We start from the raw sequence: 7001 nt of genomic DNA, 5'->3' as shown, positions 1-7001 counted from the left end.
ATTGGTGAAAATTTTGACCAATGTTTGGTAGAAAATTGCATGGCATTGGTCAAAATTTTGACCAATGCTTGGTAGAAAACTGTAGGGCATTGGTCAAAATTTTGACCAATGCTTGGTAGAAAACTGTTAGGCATTGGTTGATATTTTGACCAATGTTTGGTCAAAAAAATTTTGAGGCTCATAATTATTGAGGTCCACTTCAGCAATGGCCCTTCCTATGAAATTTCCATCTAAAACCTTTCTAATCAGATAATGTGTTATGAGCTCTTCATCAGTGGGATGGAATGTGAATCCAGGAGGCAATTGTGCATCACCCATATCATGGTTCTGCCTCCTGGATTCATGTTCCATCCCACTGATGAAGAGCTCATAACACATTATCTGATTAGAAAGGTTTTAGATGGCAATTTCATAGGAAGGGCCATTGCTGAAGTGGACCTCAACAACTATGAGGCTCGGGGAGGGTTCAATTCCCTCCTTTATTATTCTAGTTAAGACAGAATTTATTAACTACAAACTAATGCATGCATCAAAATGATAAACTTTATAATAATAAAATCTAACTTTGTAGCTTTCACATATCCGCTCACCAAGTTGGCTCGCCCACATGTCCCACCAAGTCCCCAAGTCCGCTTGCCAAGCTGACAACTCAAGTGCACTCACCAATTCAACTCTTAAAGTTTGCTCACCAAGCCCATCCCCTAGGTCAACTCTCCAGGTCAGCTCACCAAGTCACTCCCACCTAGTCACCTCAATGAGTTGACTCTTTCAGTTAGCTCACCAAGTCATGTAACCAAGTCAACTGTTTGAGTAAGCTCACAAAGTTGACTCTTTAAGTTTGCTCATCAAGTCACCCCACCAAAGTGCCTCATCAAGGTTAGTCTTTAAGTGTGCTCACTAAGTTAGCTCGCAAAGTCAACTCACCATCTCACCGCTAAGTTGGCTTGCCAACTTGCCCCACCAAGTCCACTATTCAAGTATGCTCGCCAAGTTTACTCTTTGAGTTCGATCATCAAGTCACCCCACCAAAGTGCCTTATCAAGGTCAATCTTTAGGTCCACTCATCGAGCTTGCTCACCAAGTTAGCTTTCCATGTCGCATCTCTAAGTGGCCTTGCTAAGTTGGCTCACCAATTTTGCCCACCAAGTTGCCACTTTAAGCCCACTCACCATATTAGATCATCGGGCCAGCTCCCCAAGTCAGTTCGCGAAGCTGACAATTGAAGTACACTCACCAAGTCAACTCTCTAAGTTTTCTCACCAACTCTGCCCCCTAGGCCAACTCTCTAGGTCAGCTCACCAAGTCACCCCCACTTGCCCCACCAACTCACCACTTTAAGTTGACTCACCATGTCAGCTCACCAAGCTGACTCCCCTAGTCAACTCACCAAGCTGATAATTCAAGTCACTCACCAAGTCAACTCTTTATGTTTGCTCACCAAGTCCACCCCCTAAGTCATCTCACCAAGTCACCCCCACCCAGTCACCTCAATGAGTTGACTCTTTAAGTCAACTCACCAAGTCAGCTCACCTAGTGGTTTTACCACCTTGCCTTGGCAAGTTGGCTCGTTATGTGTGCTTTCCAAGTTGCCCCACTGAGTTTCTTCTCTAAGCCCACTCACCATGTCAAATCACTTGTTTGGCTCACCAAGTTGACTGTTCAAGTACACTCACCAGGTGGGCTCGCCAAGTCACCCCACCAAGTCATGTCAACAAGTTGATTGTTCAAGTATGCTCGCCAAGTTGACTCTAAGTTCACTCATCAAGTCACCTTGCTGAGTCACCTCAATGAGTTGATTTCTTAAGTCTGCTCACCAAGTTAGCTCTCCAATTTGTCTCACCAAGTAGACTCACCATCTCATCTCACCAAGTGGGGCTCTCTACCTAGGCTTGCCAATCTACCTCACCAAGTCACCTCTTTAAGGCCGCTGACAATGTCAACTTGCTAGGTCTATTCCCAAGGTCGACTCACCGAGTCAACTGTTCAAGTATGCTCACCAAGTTGCCTCACCAAGTTGACTCTTTAAGTTTACTCACCATGTCCGCTCGCCGAGTTAGCTCACCAAGTCACTTGAAGCAAAGAAAAATTTGGTGTATTGTGCAAGTCTAAATAATGCTATTATTTTATATTTATAAAAACACTTAATTGGAAAAATAACGAAGTGTTCTCCCCTTACATTACTTCCCATTTAAAAAACCAAGGAAAATGCAATAGATATATTTATCAACAAAGAAATAACATCAATGAGAGTAACCATGCCATCTCTTAGCATTCTCAGTATTGCCATTGGCACATAAAGAATTGAGCTACACTTCACAATGCCAAAACCTTGAGAAGAATTCACTATGGGAAGAAGCAAGTTATGTTTCCTTGGCAGGTGTTAGCTAGCAATCATTTCATATAACATCTTATAAAATAATTCCTAAAGCTAACCACATTTTGAAATGAGATAACAACTGATATATATCATTTCAAACTCGACTTATTCCTATTTGTGCATAACATTAGCAAGTTAGTTTTATGCCAAGAGAATGGAATTTATGTATCCTCTTGACTCTAACAAAGACAAAGGTCCATTCTTGTCACTCTTTATAGGTAAACCATAAACTCTAAAGAGACACTAAGCCAAAATTATTGGGCACACAAAGGTCAAAAAACATGGAAAATGTATAGGAAAAATAGAGTCAAGTTTTATGAAAATGATAAATATCTCCAAACAACAATTGAGAAAGGTTCAAAGCACATGACACCTCATACAACTTTAATAGCATTTCTGGATGAGATGTTATCACAGCAGACAAACACTTAGTTGTTGCCCTCTGAAACTTCCAGCTGATATCCTCATCATCGCTATATTCATTAGCACTCTCTCTACATCAACATAATAGTATTCACATGTTGGTCATAAAATTCATAATTACATGAAAATAAAAGACACCATTGTGCAAAAATTAAATTTTCTCAAGCAAATAATTCTCTTAATAAATTTTAACATACTCATCCTCCTCTCCATTACTCTCTTTTGTATCTTCTTCCATATTATCAGTGTAGTTTGGATCATAGCTTATGTAGTCTAGACCAAGTTCCAAAATCATACCACTATAAACAGCCACATCTCTGGCACAACATAGGACAAAACTCTCCAATGCCTACAAATTGCATCTTTAAGGCGATTATTTACAGATTTTTGAATAATCAAGGTTTTCTATTTGAAGAATGAAATCTGAGGATGCATTTCACAAAACATACATATACTTTCAATATAGATGATATAAACTTTTAAAATGGAACCACTAATGTTAACAAATAGAGTGAGATTAAAATAAATAATTTCTCTACAACCAAACTCTTTTAACACTTGCAAGCTATATTCTCTTAGCTCCTCATCAGTTTTAGATGCACTTTTACAATAGTTAATAAGCAGGGGAACAGTTTCATTTGGATGCGGTCCAAACCTGTACCCAACAGCTTGACTGCAAGGGGAAAGGACATATATTAAAATAAGACTATAGCTTATATAGCTAAAGGCCATTGATGATACATTGATGAACACGTGAACTAAAAGATTAAAAAATGGAAACAAAATATAGAATCACATTTTTAAGTAACATAAAATTTCACAAATATTATATTGTTTTTATATTTTCTATACCAGTTACAATATTCAATTATTTTTCAAAAGGCCTTCACTTTTTTAGCTTCTAAAACCATTTTTCCCATAAGAACCAACCATTAACTACCCAACATGACAATATATTAGTAGTCAAATTATGATATTGCTATGCGGATTCAACTTTGTAGATTTTAAGTCAAACTCATTGACCCATGTTTCATGAGTAATAATTCACAAGGACTCATCTCTCAGAGAATGAATGGAACACTTAGCACTCATTGTAATTAGATGATGCTCATAGGTGGTGGATAAGCTAATATTATAATTTATTAACTATAAACTAACACTATGGATCATAAACAAACAAAAGACTAGTAAACTGAAAATGTGTTCTTAGCAACAATAGTTGTCTATTCATTTAATGTGACAAGAATGTATTCAGAGCCATGCATGAGAATCTCAAAAGAAGTTCAGCCTTCACTGTTTGACTGTCATGGCTATACTAGGACAACTGTGGTACAAGGGGTGAATTGATAAATCTGTCCCTACAATTGGGACTGACAATAGCAACAAATAAATAAGCAATATTTGAGAGAGATTTAAACAAAATAGATCACCTAGAAGGCTCTTAAGGTTGGTGCTAGATGAAAAAATTAGAGGTTTGAAAAGCATAGTTGAATTACTAGTCACAATGGGAAATAGAGGCTTGCTGCCTACCGCTTGGAGAGATAATGTGGATCTAGACCTATAACATTTCTCATTCCTATACATGTGATTTGAGATATAACAATGCCTTAATATTGACTATGAAACTCAGTCTTTGCTTCTTTATAGTTAGTTCTAATTACCAAAGCATTGATGAGAAATATCATTTAGTGTGAATCTATAATTTGCTCAAGTAATCTGGTTCCAGATGTTTGGTGTAACATAATCACAATGTACTAGTCATTTGATTTCTTAGTTTTCAATATTGGAATCAAATTAAAAAATCAAATTACAGTGTCATTCAAACTTACCATATCTGAAGGGATATAGTGGCTGAAAGTGCATATTAGATTCATGGCACTAAATATGATGGCTAGAAATTGCATATCAAACACATGTAGGATAATATTAGTCTTTCTGTTGTAGATCATACTTCATATCATACCTTAAAGTGGTCATTTACTAGTCCCAAGGTGGTCTACAGAAGCCTACAATACCTAGCTAACATTTAGATGTGATACATGTTGATTATATGGCATTAAAACCTATGGATTGAATTGTTACAGTTTGATTTGTGACTGATAATAGGTTTGTAATCTCTCTTTTCAGTCTTAGCAATAAACAATAAACTCATATTTTTCCATATCATTTAGCTATACATTTTTTGATTCATTGCATAGTCATTTCCTTTAATCTTTTGTAATGTGTTATCATAAACAAGCATCAAAGTGAACTTAGCCAAAGTCATATCAGAATTGCCAAACTCAGAAACATCACCATTCTTGGGAGTCCAAAACATACATCAAACCAAAAAAAATGGAAAAATTGGATCAGGTTTGGGTGGGGATCTTTCACAATTACTTATTGATGCTTAATCTATCTTGTGGTCTTGAGGATTTGCAAAACCTTGTGGAAATCAAACTATCATGTTTGAATTAGAAAAGAATCAGTGTATAAAATAACAACAATAAAGAATATAATAGAAAGTAACTGGTATGCAAGTATTCTTCGATTAATCTTCATATAAAATTTTTAAGAAGATGTAGCAGTAATGGTCTTCCCTTGTCAAGTATGCCAATCACAAGATGGATGGACTAAGGGTTCTGCTCAGAGGCTCATTCCATGCCCTTGGACTTGGTTGAGGAAGAATATCTCTGATCCTCTCAAAAAGGAACATAAGATTAATAATTATTTATCTTATTTCCATTAGACATCATATTTGGGATCAATTTGAAAATTTTTGATAGAAAGATGCACCAGTACTAGTTGTGTCATTAAATACAACAACTACAAGATGATAGATGTCCTGTCATTCTCGTGGCCCAAGGGGCCATATGACTTGGACACTAATTATGTGCCCTTGAGTTTAGTTGAGGAGGAAAATCTCAACTCTCCCAACATCCTATCAAGCTTTTCCACCGAATTCCTAATATGGTCAACTATTAGAAGTATGCAGTGAAATGGATACAAGTGAATTTAGGGTGTTCTATTTTCAATATCATTTGTATAATGATCATAAATCCTTGATACAATTTTCTCTAAATTGAATTGCAATTACGTATTTTATATATAGAATACTATTTATAAATAACTTGTGTTGTGGGACTTGTTATTTTTGGGCAAAATCCAATATATCCCATAAAGAGATCATTATGCTACTTGTGTAGGAGCCCCATCATTCTGAAGAATCATACCATTTTTGGTAGGCACCTAAAAGGCAATTTCCATAAGGATTTGATGCCTTCCATTGGTTAAGATAAAAACTTAAAATAGATCTTTAAAGAAAAAACTTGCCTACAAGTGCAGCAAAGGAATGACTATTGAATGCCCTATGATTGACTGGGATTAACTTCTTAAGTTGTAGTGTCAAAGCTTATGCCATTGCATAGAAATACTCACAACCTAGACATGGATTCAATGAAGAGATATATGTCTCTACCACTAATTAAAACTACAAAGTTCTCTGACTAAATTGATAGTTAATTAATAGTAGAATAAAAAGTTTTGACAAAAAAAGTTTTCATATTCTGGACCAAAATTTTATTGTCAAGTGTAACTGCTAAAACTTTTATTGGTTAGTGTGGTATATGTAACTAGACTCGGAATACATCCTCTGTCCCTCATTGTCAAAATAATCATCTCAGCATCAATGGATTTTATGTGAATACATAAACAATGAACAATTTTTCTATAATTGACAAAAAATGGAACATGTAGCAATCACATGGCTCATAATATGAAGAGTTTCTATACGCATGTGTGCATTGCATAACCTTCCAATAAGTGCATTACAAGTTCTTTCATCAAGAACAGACAGGAACATGCCATTTGGACTCTAATGCCAATGAGAGTTGGCTGTGGGCTTCGATCTAGCCACCTGCATTACATACTAGATAAATTTAAGGAGTTGAAACTTGTTCATTGGATAGCTTGGCTATCAAATTGTTTCAAATGTATTCAAATTGAGAATTCTAATTATATGCATATGTTACAAGAAAACTTGATGAATATAGAATTTGGCTAATAGGGAATCCAATGTTCATAAAATTTGGCAGATATAACCCATCAAAAAGTACTATAACATAGAAGCTAAACATGATTGTAGTCTATCCCCTACCATTTTTGAGTTCTTAGAAGAATACCATTTTCATATTCAAGATGTGTAGAAAGGTAGCTCCAAATG

This window comes from Cupressus sempervirens, chromosome 7 (genome assembly GCF_028749045.1).
Source record: "Cupressus sempervirens isolate cs-2001-9-10 chromosome 7, ASM2874904v1, whole genome shotgun sequence".
NCBI classification, from domain to species: Eukaryota; Viridiplantae; Streptophyta; class Pinopsida; order Cupressales; family Cupressaceae; genus Cupressus; species Cupressus sempervirens.
Note: the sequence above shows the minus strand (reverse complement) of the source record.